At 39.0% G+C, this 21,682-nt stretch overlaps 1 protein-coding gene across 1 annotated transcript in view; it reads left to right on the top strand.

The window, feature by feature from the left end:
* Window positions 1-21,682, top strand: part of LOC150091554 (uncharacterized) — a 218,221-nt gene that overhangs the window by 112,538 nt on the left and 84,001 nt on the right. The gene's annotated exons all lie outside the window — the stretch shown is intronic.

Raw genomic sequence — 21,682 nt, 5'->3', positions numbered from 1 at the left:
TTGTTGTTAATTGAAATAAGAGGAATGCATGCTGAGATAACTAAGTTACAGTAATTCTATCTTCTTATTATAGGTGATGTAAATATGCTGTGTTTTTTTGCCTTATCAGAATAATTTATGTGAGATATAATGATATTATTTTTAGTACAGTCAGTCCAATTTATAACAGCCTGACTTAAGATGCTGCATTCTTACATTTGCTAATTAAGGAAAATTTTCTGGAATTAAGTTACTACTCCACAGTTTTGACACTTTGTCAGCCAGCCAGTCCATTACATAAAATGATTTCTTTTGTGAATTATTTATTTATTTAACAAAACATATTAACTTGTAATTCAGATTTCCACAGTTACAGGATTGAATACATGAAAAACAATGTTTTCCAAACAGTTACTTTTTTTTATAATGATGATTCTTGATTTATAAATTATTTAGTCTATGTTAAGATTATTACTATAATTAATACCACTCATATACCACATGAAATTAATAATATAGTTTAAGCTAATTGCCTAAATCACTATACAAATGAAGATATGTTGGACAGACAACTTGTGTGATCAAGATCCGCTAATATTCGTAAAATCATACAAATGCTAACTTATTGTGATTTTCTCTTGTAGAGAATCTGTGTCCTCATTTTGAATTTAAATCAATATTTTGAATTTAAACCAAATAAAAATAGAATAATAAATATAATAAATAGGATATTAAGAAATATTAAAATTTTGAAATATATTTTAAGCCAGGAAATCTGTTATGTGAGATTTTTCAGGAATAACTGCGTCCACATAAGATGTAATCAGAATAGATGGAAATTATTTTAAAGACCTGCTTAAAGATGGAAGAGCCCTGCAACAAGACAAAGGAATAAAAACAAAGTTCTTCCAGCTTTAAGCAGGTCTTTGAAATAATTTCCATCTGTTCTGATTACATCTTACGTGGATGCAGTTATTCCTGAAAAATATCTCAGGTAAGAGATTTCCTGACGTAAATATAATATTTCAAAATTTTAATATTTCTTAATATCATATTTATTATATTTATTATTCTGTTTTTATTTGGTTTAAATTCAAAACATTGATTTAAATTCAAAATGAGGACACAGCTTCTGTACAAGAGAAAATCACAATAAGTTAGTATTTGTCTGATTTTACGAATATTAAGCAGGCCCTGATCGCACAAGTTGTTTGTCCAACATATCTAGTAAAGTTTCGAGACAACAGGATTCCCATAATGTTTTTTATACAATGTCAATATATACAATTTAAGGCGATGTTTCAGGCATCTTATTGATACCCATCATCAGACGTGCTGTTGGGGGATAGAGAAATATAAAAGCTTACAAATTTGAATATTACAATTAGAATTACAAATAATATTACATATATACTATTCCAGTAAGTTAATTAATTGTGGATAATAAGTAAAAAATATCACCGTTATAATAGAAAACAGATATTAAATTAAGTAAAACCAAATACATAGAGATTGCATTCTTACCTGCTGTCAGACTCCTCTTGCTGATGCCTCCAGAAACCTGAAGTGCATACAGGCAAAGGGTGCTGCTAGCATTTAATTTATAGGTGAGGGATTAAGACCATAAGCCAATGGAATGTTGTCAAGTTTTCTATCCAGGATCTGGTGGTTCTTGTGTAGTGGTGGCCTTTGCTCTCATACTCCAGTTATTAGGGTTGGTGTGCAGGCTGGTTCTGGGGATCATGAGGGGGAGGGGATTGTATGTGGGCCACTCCTGGATATCTGGACTATTTTCTTTTCATGTTTTTCATTCCTTCTTTGATTTTCTTATCAAAAAGGTTGAAATATTGCAGGTTGAATTCAACTCCCTGTTTTCTGTTGATTGGTGACGCTACATTTTTATGAAAAAAGCTTTTTTAAATTTCCTCCTGTTGTCATGGCTGTCAGTAGAAAGGATACTGGTGCTATCGAAATCCCAAGTATCACCACACTGGAGTGCATGTACGGCTATGTTGGACCTTAGGACTCCTCTATATTGTACATCTTTTTTATGCTCTTTGATTCTGCAGTTTAGCCTTCTGTGTTAATTCTCCAATGTATGTAACCCCACAAAAAATTGGATTGTTTTTGTAGCACAGAGATTATGATAGTAGTCCTGTATTGTGAGTAAATTAGAGAATTCGTAAGTGGGAAGATGTTGCCTTCCCAGATAGCGCAGTGGTTGTAATCAATTTGGACATTGAAGGAATTAAAATGGGGAGCCCATCAAGCTCACAGCTGCCCATCTCAATGCTAGAGCTCACTCTTGTGCATCAGGCAACACAGTGGCAATCTTCAGGACAGAATGCACTGGCCCCACAGAAGCTAGTTATTATCGGTGACTCTATTGTCAGGGAGACGGGAAATATATTGTGCAAAAAGGATAGGAGGAACAGGACCAGGGGCAAAGGTTGATGACGTTGTAGAGCACATATCATCTTTTAAGGGAACAAAAGGTGATATTGTACACATTGGCACTAATGATATTAAGAACAGGAGACCGGAGGAATTACTTAACAAGTACAGGTCAATGTTGAAAAAAAAAAGCCATGAGTTAGGGTTGAATTTGAAAGTGTCTGCAATTCTGCCCAGACACGATAAGAAGGAGTATATGATGAGAGCCTTGTTGATCAATTCAGTCCTGGAGAGATTGTGCAAGGCTCAAGGGGTAGGATTTTTCTCAGCTTGGTCTGTGCTTGTTAACAGGAGAGACTGCTTCTACAGGGATGGGATACACTTAAATAGAAAGAGTGCAAGAATATTTACTGACGCTATCGAGGCAGTGTTAGGTGGATCAGAAAACTGCTAGCTTGGGGGGAGATTCACAGACTAATAAATTAACAGTAGCCACAGGTAGAACTGAAAGTGATTATTGCATTGCTATTGGAATGAGCAACAGCCTGGTAAACGAGGTATTGGGGATTTTAAGGATTGCTGGGAGTATCATGGAACAAGTAAATACATGGGCTGTGTTAGAGTAAGTAAGAGTAAGAATAGGTGCATGTATACTTGCATTTACACCAATGCAAGAAGTATAGTAAATAAATTTGAGGTGCTGGACAAGACATCAAAAACAGATATTGTTGGGATATCATAGACGTGGTGTCGCATAGATATAAGAAATGCAGAATTGGAATTTGGGGAGTACAATGTGTACAGAAAAGATAGACAGAATGGAGGGCGAGAAGGGATCATGCTGTTAGTAAAGAAACATAAAATCCAGTTAACATGGATGGAGAATTTTTTTTTTTTTTTTTTTTTTTTTATGAAAACCCCAAACACGAAAGGTATCAAAACCTATAGTACTTAGTACCGTGCATGGGTTGAAGGAGAAGTATGGGGGGGGGATGCTTTAAACTTTTCTCTAGAGACTAAACATGGGTTTCACCACTTCAAGTCTCCAATAAGCAAAGTGGTGGTATTTCACCGGTTGATGAAAGTCATCTACCACCTTCACACGTGAGGAGTTATTCAGGAAGGGGAATGCCAGAGGTGAAGTAAACTCTGGCAGTGAGCTAGATGATTTTGCAATAACTGAAAGGAAAGTAGAGGAGAAATTGTTGAGGATAAACATAAAGGCACCTGGGGTAGATGGGATCTATCCAGCTATATTAAAGGAGGCAGCAAAGGAAGTAAGCAATTATGAGATTATGAGAGCTTCTTTGGACTCAGGGGAGGTACCCATAGACTGAAGATGTGCAAATGTGACCCCAATTCACAAAGGAGGATCAAAGGCTGACACAAATAATTATTGACCTGTGAGTTTAACTTCTGTTCCAGGCAAATTAATGGAGGCACTGGCTAAAGAAGCACTGCAGGATCATCTAGACAAGACTTCAGTTATAGCTCGGACACAGCATGGTTTTTGTTAAGGGAAAGTCTTGCCTGACCAATTTGATTGGATACTATGATGCAGTCACAAAAGAACTGGATGCAGGGAATAACTTTGATATTTTATATATTTTGATCTTAGAAAGGCTTTTGATACTGTTTCACAAATTGGAGCAGTGTTGCATTGGAGGCAAATTGCTGCTATGGATAAAGGGATGGTTGAGGGGGGGGAGACAGAGTGGTAATCAATGGATACTGCTCATCGTGAACAAATGTTATTAGTGAAATCCCTCAGGGTTCAGTGTTGGGTTCATTATTGTTTTCTGTATTTATAAATGATATTGATGATGGTATATCAAGCTTAATGTCCAAGTTTGCAGACGATACAAAGGTTGGCAGGGTTGTTAAGGACACTACTGATGCTATGTTGCTGCAACAGGATCTGGAAAGGTTGAGCAGATAGGCTGAGAGGTGGCAAAAGAAGTTTAACATTGACAAATGTAAAGTACTACATATGGGAAACAGCAACCCCAGAGCAACGTATCAACTCTGTGTTACTACACTGACAGTGATAGAGAATGAAAAGGACCTGGGGGTGCAGGCAGTGTTGAGCCAGTTTGGTGTGACATAAGCACCAGGAAAAGCAAAATTGAGAGTAGGAATGTGTTATAAGCCTAATGACTTTAATGAGGACAGTGAACAACTGAACTGTACAGAGAAATAGAGTGGGCCAGTAAATCAGATTGTCTTATAATGGGGGATTTTAACTTCCCAGATGTAGACTAGATCTTTTGGGTTGGTCACTTGCACACTAGCAAGACTTTTGTGGATTTATTGGGTGATTGATTGTTTTCTGCAGCAGCATGTTCGAGAGGCAACTGAAGGGAGTAATACTCTTGATCTGATTATCAGCAATGATTATTCATGCATTATGCATCTGCAGATAATGGAACCACTAGGTGGCAGTGATCACAGAGTACTGATGTGGGATTTACTCAAAGATGTAACTACCATAAGGGGTTAAAGGGAAGGGTTTTTGCTTTCGTGTAGGTGACTACAGAGGTCTCAGACAGTTTTTTAATTCTGTACAGTGTTACCAAATAATAATGTTGCCAACAGCAGATTCTAAATGGGATGCATTCAAGGAATTAATCTTGGAAGCTACTAGGCTTTCCATACCAACTAAGAAATACTGTTCAAAGTTTAGGCTTAAATGGATGTCAGATGAACTAATGAGACTCATGGCAGAGAATAAAAATGCATGGATGCATATAAATTATCAGGATAGACAGATGCCTATGGTAGATATAAGATAGTCTATAATCAAATCACAAAGGAGGTTAGGCAAGCAAAGGCAGATTACGAGAAATCTTTGCAAAGGACACAAAGAAAAACAGTAAAGATTTCTTTATTATGTAAATTCTAGAAGGAAGGGATTGAATCAGATTGGTCCACTTGATATCAATGGTGATCCTGCTGAGGTAGCTGACAAACTGAATAAGTATTTTACATCTACATTCACACATGAGGAGTTATTAAGGGAGGAGAATACCAGAAGTTTATCAACCTGTAAAAGGGAGCTAAAGAATTTTGTAATAACTGAGAGCAAAGTGGAGGAGAGATTGTTGAAGTTAAACATAAGAAAGACACCTGAGATACGGATCTATCCATTTATGTTAAAGGAGGCAGCAAAGGAAGTAAGCAGGCCCTTAGCCATGTTTATGAAGGCATCCTTGGACTCGGGGGAGGTCTCCACAGACTGGAGATGTGCAAATGTATCTCCAATTCACAAAGGGGGATCGAAAGGTGACACGAGTAATCACAGGCCTGTTAGTTTAGCTTCTGTTCTGCAGGAAGTAATGGAGTCACTGGTTAAAGAAGCACTTCATGATCATCTAGACAAGATTGCATTTATAGTTCAGGCACAGTATGGGTTTGTTCAGGGGAAGTGTTGTCTGACCAACTTGATTGGATACTATGGTGTGGTCAAAAAGGAACTGGATGCAAAAAATAATTTTGATATCATATACTTGGATTTTAGGAAAGCTTTTGATATTGTTGCTCGTGGAAGAGGTTGGATTGGTATGGCATTAAAGGCAAGTTGCTGTTATGGATAAAGGGATGGTTGAGTGGGAGAAGACAGAGAGTGGTAATCAATGGACACTGCTCTATGTGGACTAATGTTATTAGTGGTGTCCTCCAGGGGTCCATGTTGGGCCGATTACTGTTTTCTGTATTTATCAATGATATTGATAAAGTTTTATCAGGCTTAGTGTCCAAGTTTGCAGACGATACGAAGGTTTGTAGGGTTGTTAATGACACTGAGGACAGTATGCTACTGGAACAGGATCTGGAAAAGTTGAGCAATGGGTTGAGAACTGGCAACTGAAATTTGCTATTGACTTTGCATTGACAAATGCAAAGTACTGCATATGGGTAGAAGTAACCCCAAAGTGTAGTACCAACTATGTGGTACTACACTCGGTAGTGGAGAATGAAAAAGATCTGGGGCTAATTTTGCAGTCAGATATGAAGTTTTCTGAGCAATGAAAAAAGGCTGAAGATAGCTTGTGGGGTCTTGTCAATGATGTATATAAGAATTTTGCCAGAAGGGATAAAGAGGTGATTGTCCCCTTGTATAAGGCAATGGTCAAGCCACACCTTGATTACTGCATATAGGTCTGGAGGCCTTATTTTAGGAAAGATGTAGAGCTGCTTAAACAAGTACAGAGAAGTGCAACAAGATTAGTAAGTGGAACAAAGAATTGCTGTTACCAAGAAAGGCTTAACTTCTGAAAATTGCAGTCTGGAGACGAGGCACCTCTGAGGTGATCTGATTGAGGTGCATAAGGCTTTGAATGCTTTGAGCAAACTCATTGCTGATGGGATTCTACCTCTTGCTCAGATTCCACACCTGAGGGAGCATAAATTCAAATTGAAGAAAGACAGTTGTAGAATAGATATGTGGAAATTTGCCTTTAGCCAGCGGGTGGTTGATTGCTGGAATAAACTTCTATCTGTTGTTGTGGAAGTTGACAGCTTAAATAAATTCAACGCTGAACTAGACAGACTTTTGGAGTGAATGGATGGGGAAATGGGAATTGTTTTGTTTTTTGTTTTTTTTTTTTGGCTGATACTATATAAGTTTGCTTTCTTGCATCATATGCCTCTGCTAATGCTTATTTGAATTATTATAGTCATTCCCTTTGTATTCAGCAGCAACTCTGTTAGAATAAAGAGCTATATTAATCTTTAATTGTTATCTAATGTTCAGTTTTCCTCCTGGTGGAAAAAGGGCCTTGGTGCAAATCCATCAATGAGCACAAGGAATTTTTGTGGACACTTTGTCCAGTAAGCTGACCACAGAACAACATACAGTCAGTCCTCGTATAACACGTGTTTACACTACACGAATTCAATCATACACGATTTATAAATAGGGGAATATCAATGAAGGGGAAACACATTTCGCCATAATAACGTAAAAACCAACACAATTCCAGCTATTGGTATAATCGCAAATGCAATTATATCGAATTTACTACCAGTTTATAACAGATTCCACTAGCAGAAACGCAACTGGAAATTGTTTTTATTGCTTTATGGTAGTAACCCCTAGAAATGTGCTTTAGTAAAATGTGAGGTGTTAATAGTGTATCTCTGTCCTTATGGTGTTGTTTATTCAGTTGCTACACGTGCGCAGCTTTGTTTATGTGTATCAAGCATGCCTCCTCGTTTTGTACTGCAATAATTAAAGACAAACACCAGCCAAGGAATTAAAAATTTTACTATAAAAATAAAATATACAGAAATAAAATATAATGAAATACTATGAGCATGTTGGTTTTTTATTTTTATTCAAAGTAATCACCGCCTGATTGAATGCACTTATTACACTATTCTAAAAGTTTCTGAAAAGAGTCAGTGAATGCATCCAAAGTGATTATATTAGGTTTGGAGTTATGTTTTTCTTTATTTCCTCAACATCCTGAAATCTCTTTCCTTTGAGGAGTTTTCACCTTGGGAAAGAGGAAGAAGTCCGCTGGTGCTTAGATTGGGTGAATAAAGTGGATGTTGATCTGTACAATGCTATGTTTCTTGAAATGCCTGTACAACAAGTGCAAAATGGACAGGGCATTCGGCCCTGGGTGCCAAACGAATTCGAGGTCAAGCATTCAAAGTGCGATTATATAGCGATTTTCTCAGCGATAAAAGTTCATTTTACGTTATATCGTTTTCTATTTTCAGTTCATTTATAATCCAGTTCTATGGAAAGTCACAAGTAAGAACAGAAAGGAAATTCACCTTTCTTTGTCATTACATATATTACTTTATTTTACTAACCAACTAACTTATCTAATTGCTTGGCTTCCTTGCGGCACTGCTCCTGCCTCCCCGTGGCGGGGCTGGAAACTTGGGAGGGAAAGTCAACCTCCCAGGGCAAAAGGGAGCTAACCATGGACTATGATAATTACTCAGAGATTGAGTAGCCTATGTGCTCATCCAGTACCGTCAGCGATGCTGACCATGAAATTACCCATGATGCAACAAAGTCTAAACGACTGCATACAGACACAGACCGACAGGAATGTCCATCATTCCTTATCTTACATAGTCTGTCAGACAAATCTATGAGCACTCTCTCACCATTTCTTATACAGAAATGTTTGGAAAATGTGGCAGGCTTTCCCAAAATGGTGAGAAGACTCAGATCTGGAGACCTCTTGGTAGAAACAGTGAGTCGTGCATATTCTGAGAGACCGTCGAAACTAACAACATTTGGCGGACTACCCATTCAAGTCACCCCTCATGCAACATTAAATACTTCCAAGGGAGTAATTGCAGAGTGGGATCTGATAAATGTAACAGAAGATGAACTGATCCAAGAACTCAAACATCAAAAAGTGGTACAACGAAATGCATCATGATCAGGAAAGATGGAGATCTTATTCCCACCCACAACATCATCCTGACATTCGGAACACCTATCTTACTATCAGCCGGCTGTCTCAACTGCTGAGTGCAACCCTTTATTCCGAATCCTATAAGATGCTACAAGTGCCAAAAATTTGGTCAAGCGCAAATGGCTTATTGAGGAGATCCAGTCTGTCTAAACTGGGTCAAAAGAACATTCGCAAACAGACTGTGATGCCAAAATACCGCACTGTCCGAATTGCAAAGGTGGACATCCAGCCTACTCCAAATCATGCGACCTCTGGAAAACGGGAAAAAATCCAGAAATACAGGGTAGAAAGAAAAGTCACATTCCAAGAGGTAAGAAATCAAATTATGCTCAATGCACCCAAGAACACATATGCAGCAGCAATGCAAAAATATCAGTCAACAGCAACACAAACTGAAGTATCAGTTCCCCCAACCATATCGATTTCAGATTGGGCCTGATCTATACTGTCACCATCGATGAAACAGACTCCAAAGGAGCAAAAGGTAGTAGATAGAGCCAATAACACCCCAGTAATAGTCCCACCACCTACCCCACATAGACCATCAGATATTTCAAAATCGAAAACCAATTCAGTTCCAAATAGGAAGACAAACAATATCACTTCAGTAAATAAATTTGGACACTGATAACAATGCTGACCTAAATGAACCTATCCTAGACCTTCACGCAGAAGATGACATGGATACTGGATGCCCAACCTTTCCAAGAAGAGAGAAAATGAAACTCAATCGCCACAAACAGCCTGGGAATAAAAAATACTCAGAATCTTCCTCATGTAACAAAACCAAATCATACAGTGGAACTGTAGAAGAATTCGCAGTAACATTGATGATATCCATGAGTTAATTGATCGTTACCGTCCCGTAGGCATCTGCCTACAAGAGACAAATTTAACATGGCATGTGTCTCTCTCAGTTAAGAATTATGGAATTTTTAGGAAAGACAGAACTGTTACAAATAATGCTCATGGAGGGGTAGCCATACTCCTAGACTCATGAGTACCTTTCAGACTCATTCCTTTACAAACCTCCATCGAAGGAGTTGCAACACGTATAGTGATTGGTATTACTTTAACACTTGTTTCTATCTACTTATCGCCCAGTCACTCCTATACCATCCATGAACTGGAAGATCTTATTCTGCAGTTACCAACCCCTATCTGTTTATTGGGCGACTTCAGTGGACACCATCCATTGTGGGGTTCTCCCAATGTAGATGGATGAGGACAACTTATCGAACAGCTTGCTGACAGACAAAATCTGACTATACTAAATACTAGCTTGCCAACATACATCCATCTCTCTACGGGTAGAACTTCTGCAATAGATCTTTCCATATGCTCTCCGACCCTCTTTCCTAGTATTGAGTGGACGGCCCTCGACAACCCGCTCAATAGTGATCACTTTCCACTAATATGTAAGATTCAAACAGCACATTCCATAATTTCTGAAAACTACGTCAAATGGAAATTTTCCAGAGCAGATTGGGCAAAATTCACTTCCCAAGTGTCCTTTGATGAACAGATCATCAAAACCTGTTCTATCGACACAGTTACCGATCGTAACATGAGAAATATTGGCTGCTGCATGCACTGCAATTCCACAATCACAGTCAACAATCCATAGAACCGTGGCGCCTCCATAGCCAGGTGGGAAGGAGCAGCAGTGCGTAGCACACGCTTCTTGATTAGACCGGGGTTCAAGCCCGTCACCACCAAATACGGAGGATGCGGAAAGGTCAGGGAATGACCACCGCATATCCCAGAGCAATATGGCCTTAGTTGCTAATGCTCCTAAACACCAAATAACAAAAAACAAACCATAGAACTGTAAACTATTGGTGGAACGAAGAGTGCAAAGGTGCAAAAAAAGAAAAAAACCGAGCATGGAATCTGTTTCGAAAACATCTCACCACCGCCAATCTTATAAACTACAAGAGACTCAGAGCCAAGGCCTCACATTAGGAAGAAAGCTAAAAGAGAATCTTGGATTCGATATGTGAGCTTGATTAATAAAAATACTGATTCAAGAATAATATGGAGAAAAATAAAACAACTAAATGGCAAAGTTCCCCCATTATCCTCCCCACTTCTCAACTGGAATGGGCAGGAGCTTTCTTCTCCTACAGATATAGCAAATGCCTTAGGGACTGTTTTTTTCACAGTTATCTGCCTCAACAGCATATGATCGATCATTCCAGAAGATCAAAGTATTAGCTGAAAAGTCCAAACTGAACTTCAGACCTACAAGTACATGTTCTTTACCCTATAATCAGCCACTTACAATGCTTGAACTTCAAGAAGCCATATCTACCTAAAAAAACAGTGCTGCAGGCCCCAATGGAATATATATATATTACATAATGCTCCAACACTTAGATAAAGAATCGCTCTTCACTGCTCACCTTTTTCAATCGCATCTTTCTTGAACATTGTTTCCTCAGTTCCTGGCATCACTCCTATATAATAGCAATTCCCAAACCAGGAAAAGATCATTCCATTCCTGAAAACTATAGACCCATTTCTCTCACCAGCTGTTTAAGTAAAACCCTGGAAAAAATAATTCACTGTTGACTTACTTGGTTTCTTGACTCTAAAAATATAATTTCTGACAATCAATTTGGTTTCAGAAAAAATCGGATCTCTCATGGTCAGAGCATAAACAAACATCAGGAATGCATTCATTTTAAATGAGCATCTCGTCATGATATGCCTTGATGTAGAAAAAGCCTTTGACACCACATGGCGTTTTGGTATCCTGAGTGATCTGCATTCCCCTGACCTGAGAGGCCACTTACCATATTTCATATTGAACTTCCTTCAGCACAGATCCTTTCAAGTCCGATACCGACAAGTCCTCTCCCAAACATATATATACAAGAATAAGAGGTTCCACAAAGCTCTGTGCTCAGTGCCACCTTATTCGCAATAAGAATAAATCACATGACTAAAAATATTCCGAGCACTGTGAATTCATATCCCTATGCCAATGATCTCACTGTTTTTTGCAGTTCACAAAACATGACCTTCATTGAGCAGCAGCTCCAGATTTACATTAATAATATTCAGCTATGGATGGCACAGAATGAGTATCGACTCTCTTGTTTAAAATCTAAAGTAGTTCACTTTTGTAACAAATGGAAGATGCATCCAGATCCAGAGGTACACATAACAAACCAGCCTATCTCAGTTGTGAACAGCATTCATCTCCTCGGTCTGACTTTTGATAGTAAATTGAACTTCATGGAGCAGATCAAACATCTACGGATGTCTTGCCAGAAAAAAATGAACATACTCAGAGTCATTTCTTCTACATCATGGGGTGCAGATCGGTACACGTTACTTCATTTGTATAGAGCCCTAATCAGATCTCGCCTTGATTACGGTGCCCTGGTGTATGATTCTGCTAGGGAGAGCGTGCTAGCATAACTTGCACCATTTCAACACTCTGCCCTGAGGATTTCTATTGCCGCTTATAGAAATTCACGAGTTCAAAGTCTTTACATTCAAGCTCATGAACTTCCTCTAAGTCTCAGGAGAAAGATGTTACTTCTCAACTATACAACTAAAATCCAATGTCTACCTACCCATCCCATTAGGCCGATACTTAATGACCTTCAGTTCACAATATTCTATAGAAATAAACTCAGGGCAGTTCAGCCTTTTGCTCTCAGAGCTCAGGCATTATTGCAAACTTGGAATATACATTCTGATAAAGTTCTTCAAGATTTAAATAATATGCCCCCCCCCCCCCCCCCCGTATTAAACCACTCTGTGACAGTTATTTTCTAAACTGGGGAAAGCACTCTCTTGCAAATGTCAATATACAACAACTCCATATTGCCCACACACAAAATTACCTGCATTTTTCAAAAATGTACACTGATGGATCAAAATCTGAGAGTGGAATGGGTGCAGCAGCTGTTTTCCCTCATAAAACCTCCGTATCACTTCCCAATTAATGCAGCAGCTATACAGCTGAGTTGTGCACCATCAAACTTGCAATATAAAATATTCTCCATCTGTCCATCCATAAAAGCTGATATACACAGACTCCCAAAGTGCACTTATAGCTTTACAGAATACTTCTTCTCAAACACATCCTTTAATAAAGTTCATAAAATCCAAACTGATGCATCTCCAAGAACTACAGCGAGTGGTCATTTTCTGCTGGATTCCAGGCCATGCTGGGATACCAGAAAACGATTGTGCGGACTATGCCGCTAAACATCCATTCAACAGAGAATTATCACAGTATTACGTTTCGTATCTTGATTACAAAAGTAATATACGAAGAATATGTAGTGAACAATGGAGAATTCAATGGCAAGCCTAGACGCATAATAAACTCCGCCAAATAAAACCTGAACTGCAAATTGTGGACCTCCAGTTTCCGTATAAACAGAAGGGAGGAAGTAATCTTAACCAGAGCACGAATTGGCCACAGTCATCTTACCGACCTTTATCTCCTCACAGGTAAAGTGTGTTTAGGGTCTAATGGCACCCCATCTCCGCGTAGTCTACATTGTCGTGTGTTACAGAACACTGTAAAGGCCAGAGATTTAAAAGTGTAAAAATATTGTTGGGTGTAGTGTCGTGTACCATTGTTCGTCTGGCCATTTAGCCGCTGGATCCTTACTGAGGCCCAACATTGCCCACACTTAGCCCCGTGGAGGCAGGCCAGGTACACCAGTACTTTTAAATAAGTACTCTGGCAGATCCTGCCACCTAATTTTCTGGGATTTCAGTGGCTAGGACCTTAAAAAAAGGGGGGGCGGTGCACTAGAGGTTGGGTTAGGCCAAAGGAGTTTTAAGTTATAGTGTGGAATTAAGAATTTTGGGTGTAGGGCTAGGATAATTTTGACATGGGATGAACGCTAGTTGGAAAGATAGAGGAGGGAGACAGAAGGCTGGGGGTGAGAGACAGAAGTATAGATGACCCCAAAATCAGTGAGGCAAGGCCATGCCCTACCAGGAGGAAAGAGGGGGTGGCGGGGAGGAGACAAGGGGCCGTCACCTCCACCCCACCAGGGGAACAGGAGAAACAGGGCCGTGCTGGTCAAATTCAAGTAGTGTCAATCCTGGGACAGACAGGTCCCGTCCAGGTGGTGAAGTCATTTCAGTAGTGAGCTGCATGAAGATATATTTGGAATGGGAGAAACGGAGCAGCGCAAGGGAGCATGGGCTCAGGATCGTCACGTGGCATTGGCAGCAATGCTGCATGAAGTCATTATCTGGCTGAGTCTGATTCTGAGGTTGTGGCAGGGTGTTCCGCCTCGTGAAGAGGCCCTGAGCAAAGTTAGAAAAGGCTGTATAGGTATGGTGGTCTTCTAGGAGATGTTGCTCCTGGTCTCTCGGGATGAAATAGATTTGTGTGATGATAGAAGATCTAAGGTCATCATATAGTAGGCAGTCATGCATCAAGTGGTCCCAGGTCTCCTGGGCACCACAGGTGCAAAGGGAGCTGTCGGAAAGTCCAAGAAGTTCAGTTTGCTACGAAAGGCATCATGCCCTGTTAAGGAGGTACATGGTTAGAATGGGGAGAACCAGGATGGTCACAGGTAATGATCCTCCACAATGCACACAGTGCAACTCTCCATTTACAATGAAGCATATTCTTGTTGAGTGTACTTTATACACCACTGCCTGCCAAGTCTCTTTTAGCTTTCTGCCAAACCGTAAAGAACCCTTGACACTCTGCCACATCTGCTGGAGTTCTTTCACTTTACGAACCAGATAAAATTATATGATTGTTTTTGAGTAATGCCGTAACAGTCACCATGCATGTGTAACATTCATAACGGTGATAGGTGCAATATGGCCTAAGTAGCCCTTGCACCAAAAAACAACAAAAGAACGACAGGGGCATTGTCATGCAACAAGAACCAACTGCCTTTCAAAATTGCAGCTTCACCCAGGAAATGTGCTTCAATAATCTTTGAAGCACCTACACATAGAACACAGCATTGACTCTCCCTTCTGGTACAAATTCTTTGTGAATCACTCCGTTTGTTGAAAAACCTGATCCGCATCATCTTGATCCTGGACTTCTGTAAACAAAACGTTTTGGGCCTGGTGATAATTTTAAAGTCCACTGCATGCTCTGATGCTTCATCTCTGGGTTGTAGTGAAACACCCAACACTCATCTCCATTGACAATGCAGAATTTGACAAATCATCTCCTTATTCATATCCAACTCCTCAACCATCATTCTGAGGGTCAAATGACAATCTCTTGCCACGATTTCCCAAACTTTTGCAACTCTGTCCTCATTTTGAGAGGTTGACTGGATGCCCACTTCTTGGTTCATAGTGTGAACATCCTCACATCCATCTCTGAACTGCTTATACTGTTTAAACACAATGTTATGACTTAATGTTTCATCACCATAAACAGTTTTTAACATGTTTCTGTTGCAGATTTTCCATGTTTAAAGCAAAATTTATATTCGTTCATTACTCCATTGCAAAATCATGACATGGAATTTTAACCCCACTACCAAAACTGGTTATTATTATTTGCACCCAGTCAGCCTACTGAACAAACTCTGTACCACGATCCGTTGGAAAAAGTTTGAACTACACCATAACACTTCTGTTTATTTTCAAATTCATTGAACATGGCTGCAACAGCACCAGTCCGGGAACTTGATCCACACCTCATTTGTACATCCACAGATTTAAATTACAGATTTGAATGAGTAACGAGCTGATTTACAATACTTTTCGCTCATGAACATTGACTGAAACTTTCATTCAAACATACACCATAAACTCATATATTTATCCCAGAAATTCGTGGCTGTAAATGCGGATCCTGAAAGAATATTGCAACTCCAGGTGTAACTAATAAATACAGCTTTTACTCAGAACTCCAACAAATCAAATATACAATTCCATATTAGAACAGCCTTCTCACTCTGCATTTCCCCTGCCGAAGAGGTGATAATCGGAAGGGGCAAGATTCAAACTATGAGAGGGGCGAGGAAGAACAGTGCACACCAATTTTGCAGCAATGGCCTCCATAATGCACAGACCCGCTTGGGGTCAGGTGTTATGGAGAAGAAGAACCTCATTAAGGTTTTTGTCCAATTGAACTCTATGGAAGCAGGCTTTCAACTTTTTTAACATTTCCACATAATATCTGAGTTGATTGTGGTGCCACGCTCCAAGAAGTCCACAACCAAGGCTCCATCTTTATCCCAAAACACTGTATACGTGACTTTACCTACAGCAGGCTGTCTTTTGAACTTCTAGCGTGGTGAATTTTGATGGTGCCACCCCATCAACTGTCTCTTCATTTCAGGGTCATAATGGTGGACCCAGGTTTCATCACCTGTGACTATGCTTGAAAGTAAAACCTCTCCTTCACTCTCATAGCGCTGGAGAAGTTCCATACAGATGACTTTCCAGGCTTTTTTGTGCTCGTGTCAGCATTTTCAGGAGCCACCAAGTACAAACCTTGTTGTATGATGGTTATCGCATCAGGTTTCCCTATACTTACTGCATTGCACAATTCATGTGTTGTGATGCTGTGGTCCTCTTTGATCAGGGCGTTGGTCTGTCTCTTGTCACTGACGTTACTGGCCGGCTGCTTCGGGGCTTGTTGAAAATATCACTTTCCCCACTCTTAAAGTGTCTTACCGAACACCTAACTGTACTCACATCTACAGTATTGTCACCACGAACATTTTTGAGATGCATATGGATTTCAATAGGTGTCACTTCTTCCTTGGTAAGAAATTCAATCACCACTCTTTGCTTGATACGTATATCTGTAACATCCACCCAGGGGTGTGCCAAGGGTGTTTGCCACCTGGGTTCAAGAAATAATTTGCTGCCCTTTAGGCCTTTTACATTAACTGTTTTCTCGTCAATCACTGAAAAGTTAATGAAAAAGAGTTCGATTCGTATGTACATGTGTCATTTTGAAGACTAAATGCACAAGACATAATATATTATGGATTGAAATTAAATATATAATATTGGTGTAAATACACCATAGCTTACAACAACATGAAATAGTTTGCAACAAAGGCAGAATACAGAATTTTTGACTTTGAATACAATAACCAGCTTCTAAGAATTTTTTCACCATTACTTAATTGTTTATAATAATAATCTGTAGAAAATGACCTATTCTTACCATCTAAAGGAACGTTATGATGTTGAACTTGTTCTAGATCGAGTTCTACTAAAAACATCCTAATACTGTTTGTTAACAACTGGATCGTGCATGTCAGTTTCAAAACATTTACTGGTCAAATCTGGAGTATCACCAGTAGAAGTTCCTGTCGTACATTCAACTTTTGATGAAATTTCTTCAATAGGCAGTCACTTTTCCAAAAAGCAATTTTCTACGGAATTTTGAGTGATGGTTTGTTGCTCGCTGATTTTGTCATCATAGAAAGTATCTAACTGTGATTTCGATGATTCTCCAATTTTTTGAATTTTTGCAGATGTTGGTTCAAAAAAATCATGAAATTGAAGTAGTAACTTTTTTTATACTCTCCTCTTTTTCTAATTTTCTTTTTTGGTAGGCTGTGCCAGAAAGTTTATTTTTTCTGTCAGCCATCTAAAGAGAATGATTCAACAAATTGTTATTTAAATGAATAATATTTAACAAAAAAAAAAAAAGTAATTATAATTATGAGGCTCATGTCTGGTGAGTATGGACTTGGCACACCCAGGGTCCTGAGCTGGAAATCATCATTTTTCTCTTTCTTGGTGATTACCCTCTACTTCTCTCTCTCTCTCAGAATTTTTTTTTTTGCCTGGTGTAGCATAAGCCTCAGGCTTCCTTACTCCACAAGGCTAATAATAATAATAAATCATCAAAAATTATTTAATTTCTATCCAAAATTATTAAAAATTTAATTTTAATTTTCTGTCCCATTACTTAAGTGACTTAAAATAATAATTAACAATTATTATTTTAAGTCACTTATTAATTAAAAAAACCCTTTTATAATTTTTTGTTGAAATTTGTAATATAAGAATTATATAATTTAAAGACCTTTTGCGTCGGTGCGATGCACCCTTTGCACCCCCAGTCGGCATGCACCTGCATCCACCATTTTGAACTTCCGTTACTGCACTCACGAGACTTGTCACAGCACCACTCAGTATGGTGAAACTAGAAACTTCTAGTGACCACAAAGTGACAAAATGATCTATGGCACCACATTTGAAAGCAAAAAAGGAGACATTACTTTCATACCAGTCCTCGTATATGCATATACAACAATCCTAGGAGCATAGTAAATAATTTGATTAATTTGAACAGCTGATCAAGCCATTAAATGTAGACATTGTGGGGATAGCGGATGAATGGTGTCACTTGGATATAAGGCATGCAGAATTTGAATATGTGGAGTAAAATGTGTACAAACATGATACGTATATCTGTAACGTATACGTATATCTGCGGGCTTATGCTCTTAGATAAGAGCATAAGTCACCTATCGATATTGCCTTGGATATTTTATGTACATTGAGTCAGTTTAGTGTGACATAAGCAAAGGGAAAGCAAAAATGAGAGTAGGAGTGTGTTATAGGCCTCATGACTGATGAGTAGAATGAACAACTGTACAGAGAAATAGATTGGGTCAGTAGATTATAATGTCTTATAATAGAGGGGGTGGATTTTCTTTCCAGATATTGATTGAAATTTGTGAGTTGGTCACTCAAAGACTAGCAACACTTTTGTGGATTTGTTGGATGAATGTTTTCTACAGTAGCATGTTAGAGAGGCAACAAGGGAGAGTAATACTCTTGATCTGATTATCAGCAGCGATTATTCATACATTAAGGATCTACCGATAAAAGAACCACTAGGTGGCAGTGATAAGTGTATTGATATGGGGTTTACTTAAAGGTGTAACTACCATCGAGCGTAAAAGGAAGGTTTTTTGCTTTCATAAAGGCAACTGATGATGTTAGCATCAGCAAATTCTAAATGGGAAGCATTCAAGGAAATAATCATACAAGCTATTAGGCTTTTCATACCAACTAAGGATTTTGGGAATGAGAGTAGCTCTGTGCGGACAAAATTTTTATGGCTCCAGCTAATAGAGAAGTTTTTTTTTAATTTTTGCTGTTTTATTGACTTAAATTGGCATATTAATTTATTTTCTAGAAGTAGCTTTATATTCCTAGTTACGATATTTAGTTTAATTTGAACTTAGATAGACATTTTGTAGGTTTTGTTTGTTTGTTTGGTTTTTGGTTTTTAGGAGCATTAGCAACTAAGGCCATATTGCTCCGAGATATGCGGTGGTCATTTCCTGACCTTTCCGCATCCTCCGTATTTGGTGGTGACGGGCTCGAACCCCGGTCTAATCAAGAAGCGTGTGCTATGCACTGCTGCTCCTTCCCACCTGGCTACGGAGGCGCCTGATTTTGTAGGTTATTACTTAGTATCGGTATAGGTATCCAATCCACATGTTGGACAAGATTTTGCAGCTCTGGCGAATGCTAATTTTTTAATTATATTTAGCCATTTTATTGACTTAATTGTTATGTTAAATTATTTTCTATTAGTAACTTATAGACCTAGTCAAGCTCCTTGGTTTATTTTGAATTTAGATAGCGATTTTGAAAGTTCATTAATACTTAGTGTCTGTAGATTCACTGTTCGTAACTTGCCGCCATTGTTATACGATAAAACATATGTCCCGAACTAGATAGCGTAAGGTTTAACATAAAACTAGATAGCGAAACACGTAGCACCATATTAGAAATCTGTTATCTTAGTATAGTATTAGGGTTATGTTTTTGTATTGAAATTGAAATTTTATTTGAAATTGAATTGAAATCATGACTCAGAAAAGAGCAGCAAAACAAAAGGCTCAAGCTAATGGGAGTGTTGTGGCTGAGGGGGACAGTTGTCCTCCGAATCACAGCCTTTTGAAATGTACTGCTTGTTTGATGTTTGTGGAGCAGTCAGGAATGGGAGGACATGATATTGGCAAGGGGGAATGTCTTTGTGTGTGCGCAATATAAGGAGTGTGAGGAAATCAAGCACCATCTCAGCGTTGTTATGGGCCTGTATGAGAGCTTGAAGGACAGAGTGGATGCCCTCGAAAGATTTAAATTGAAGGCCCACCAAGCTCTCAGCCACCCATATCAATGGCAGAGCTTGCACTTGAACATCATGCAACACAGCTTCAGCCCCCAAGGCAGAATGCGCTGGTCCCAAAGGAACTAGTTGTTGTCGGTGACTCTATTGTCAAGGAAACTGAGAGCATATTATACAAAAAGGACAGGTGGAACAGGACCAGGGTATGTCTGCCATGGGCAAAGGTTGATGACATTGTAGAGCAGATATCATCTTTTAAGGGCACAAAAGATGATATTGTACACATTGGCACTAATGATATTAAGAACAGGAGACCGGAGGAATTACTTAACAAGTACAGGTCAATGTTGAAGAAAAAGCCATGAGTTAGGGTTGAATTTGAAAGTGTCTGCAATTCTGCCAAGACACGTTAAGAGGGAGTATATGATGAGAGCCTTGTCGATCAATTCGGTCCTGGAGAGATTGTGCAAGGCTCAAGGGGTAGAATTTTTCTCAGCTTGGTCTGTGCTTGTTAACAGGAGAGACTGCTTCTACAGGGATGGGATACACTTAACTAGAAAGGGTGCAAGAATATTTGCTGATGCTAACGAGGCAGTGTTAGGTGGGTCAGAAAACTGCTAGTTTGGGGGATACACGGACTAATAGATTAACAATAGCTGCTGGCAGAGGTGAAAGTGATTCTTGCACTGCTTCTATTGGAATAAGTAGCAGCCTTTCAAACAAGGTCAAGGGATTTCAGAGACTGCTGGGAGTCATTGCGGAACAAGTAAATACATAGGCTGTTTTAGGATAGTTAAGAATAGGAACAGGTGCATGTATACTTGCTTGTACACCAATGCTAGGAGTTTGGTAAATAAATTTGATGAATTTCAGGTTTTGGTCAAACCATAAAAGGCAGATATTGTTTTGATATCAGAGATGTGGTGTCACACAGATATAAGGAATTCAGAACTGGAATTTGAAGGGTACAATGTGTACAGGAAGGATAGACAGGGTAGAAAGGGAGGAGAGGTTATGCTATTAGTTAAGAAACAAATAAAATCCAAGGAAGTACAGCCAGTTGACATGGCTGGACAGTGCAGTGCCGAGTCAGTGTGGTGTGACATAAGCACTGAGAAAGGAAAAATGAGAGTAGGTGTGTGTTATAGGCCTAATGACTCTGATGAGTATAATAAACAACTGTACAGAGAAATAGAGTGGGCCAGTAAATCTGAGTGTCTTATAATGGAGGATTTTAATATCCCAGATATTGACTGGAATTTGTGAGTTGGTCACTCACACACTAGCAAGGCTTTTGCAAATTTATTGGATGATTGTTTTCTACAGCAGCATGTTCAGAAGGCAACTAGAGGGAGTAATACTCTTTATCTGATTATCAGAAGTGATTATTCATGCGTTAAGAATCTGCAAATAAAGGAACCACTAGGTGGCAGTGATCACAGTGTGCTGAAGTGGGACTTACTCAAAGCGGTAACTACCATTGGGAGTAAAGGAAAGGGTTTTTACTTTCGTAAAGGTGACTGCGGTGGGTCCAACTGATGATGTTACCAACAGCAAATTCAAAATGGGAAGCATTCAAAGAATTAACCTTGGAAGATACTAGGCTTTTCTTACCGAATGAGAAATATTGTTCAGGGTTTAGGCCTAAATGGATGCCAGATGAACTGATGAGAACTGTGGCAGAAAAGCAAGATGCATGGGATACATATAAATAAATTAACAGCTGACACGGAAGCCTATGATAGATATAAGCTAGTCTGTAACCAAGTCGCAAAGGAGATTAGGCAGG

Source organism: Mastigoproctus giganteus, chromosome 1, assembly GCF_048544385.1.
Source record: "Mastigoproctus giganteus isolate SK-2022 chromosome 1, ASM4854438v1, whole genome shotgun sequence".
NCBI classification, from domain to species: Eukaryota; Metazoa; Arthropoda; class Arachnida; order Uropygi; family Thelyphonidae; genus Mastigoproctus; species Mastigoproctus giganteus.
Note: the sequence above shows the minus strand (reverse complement) of the source record. Positions and strands in the feature narration are given on the sequence as shown.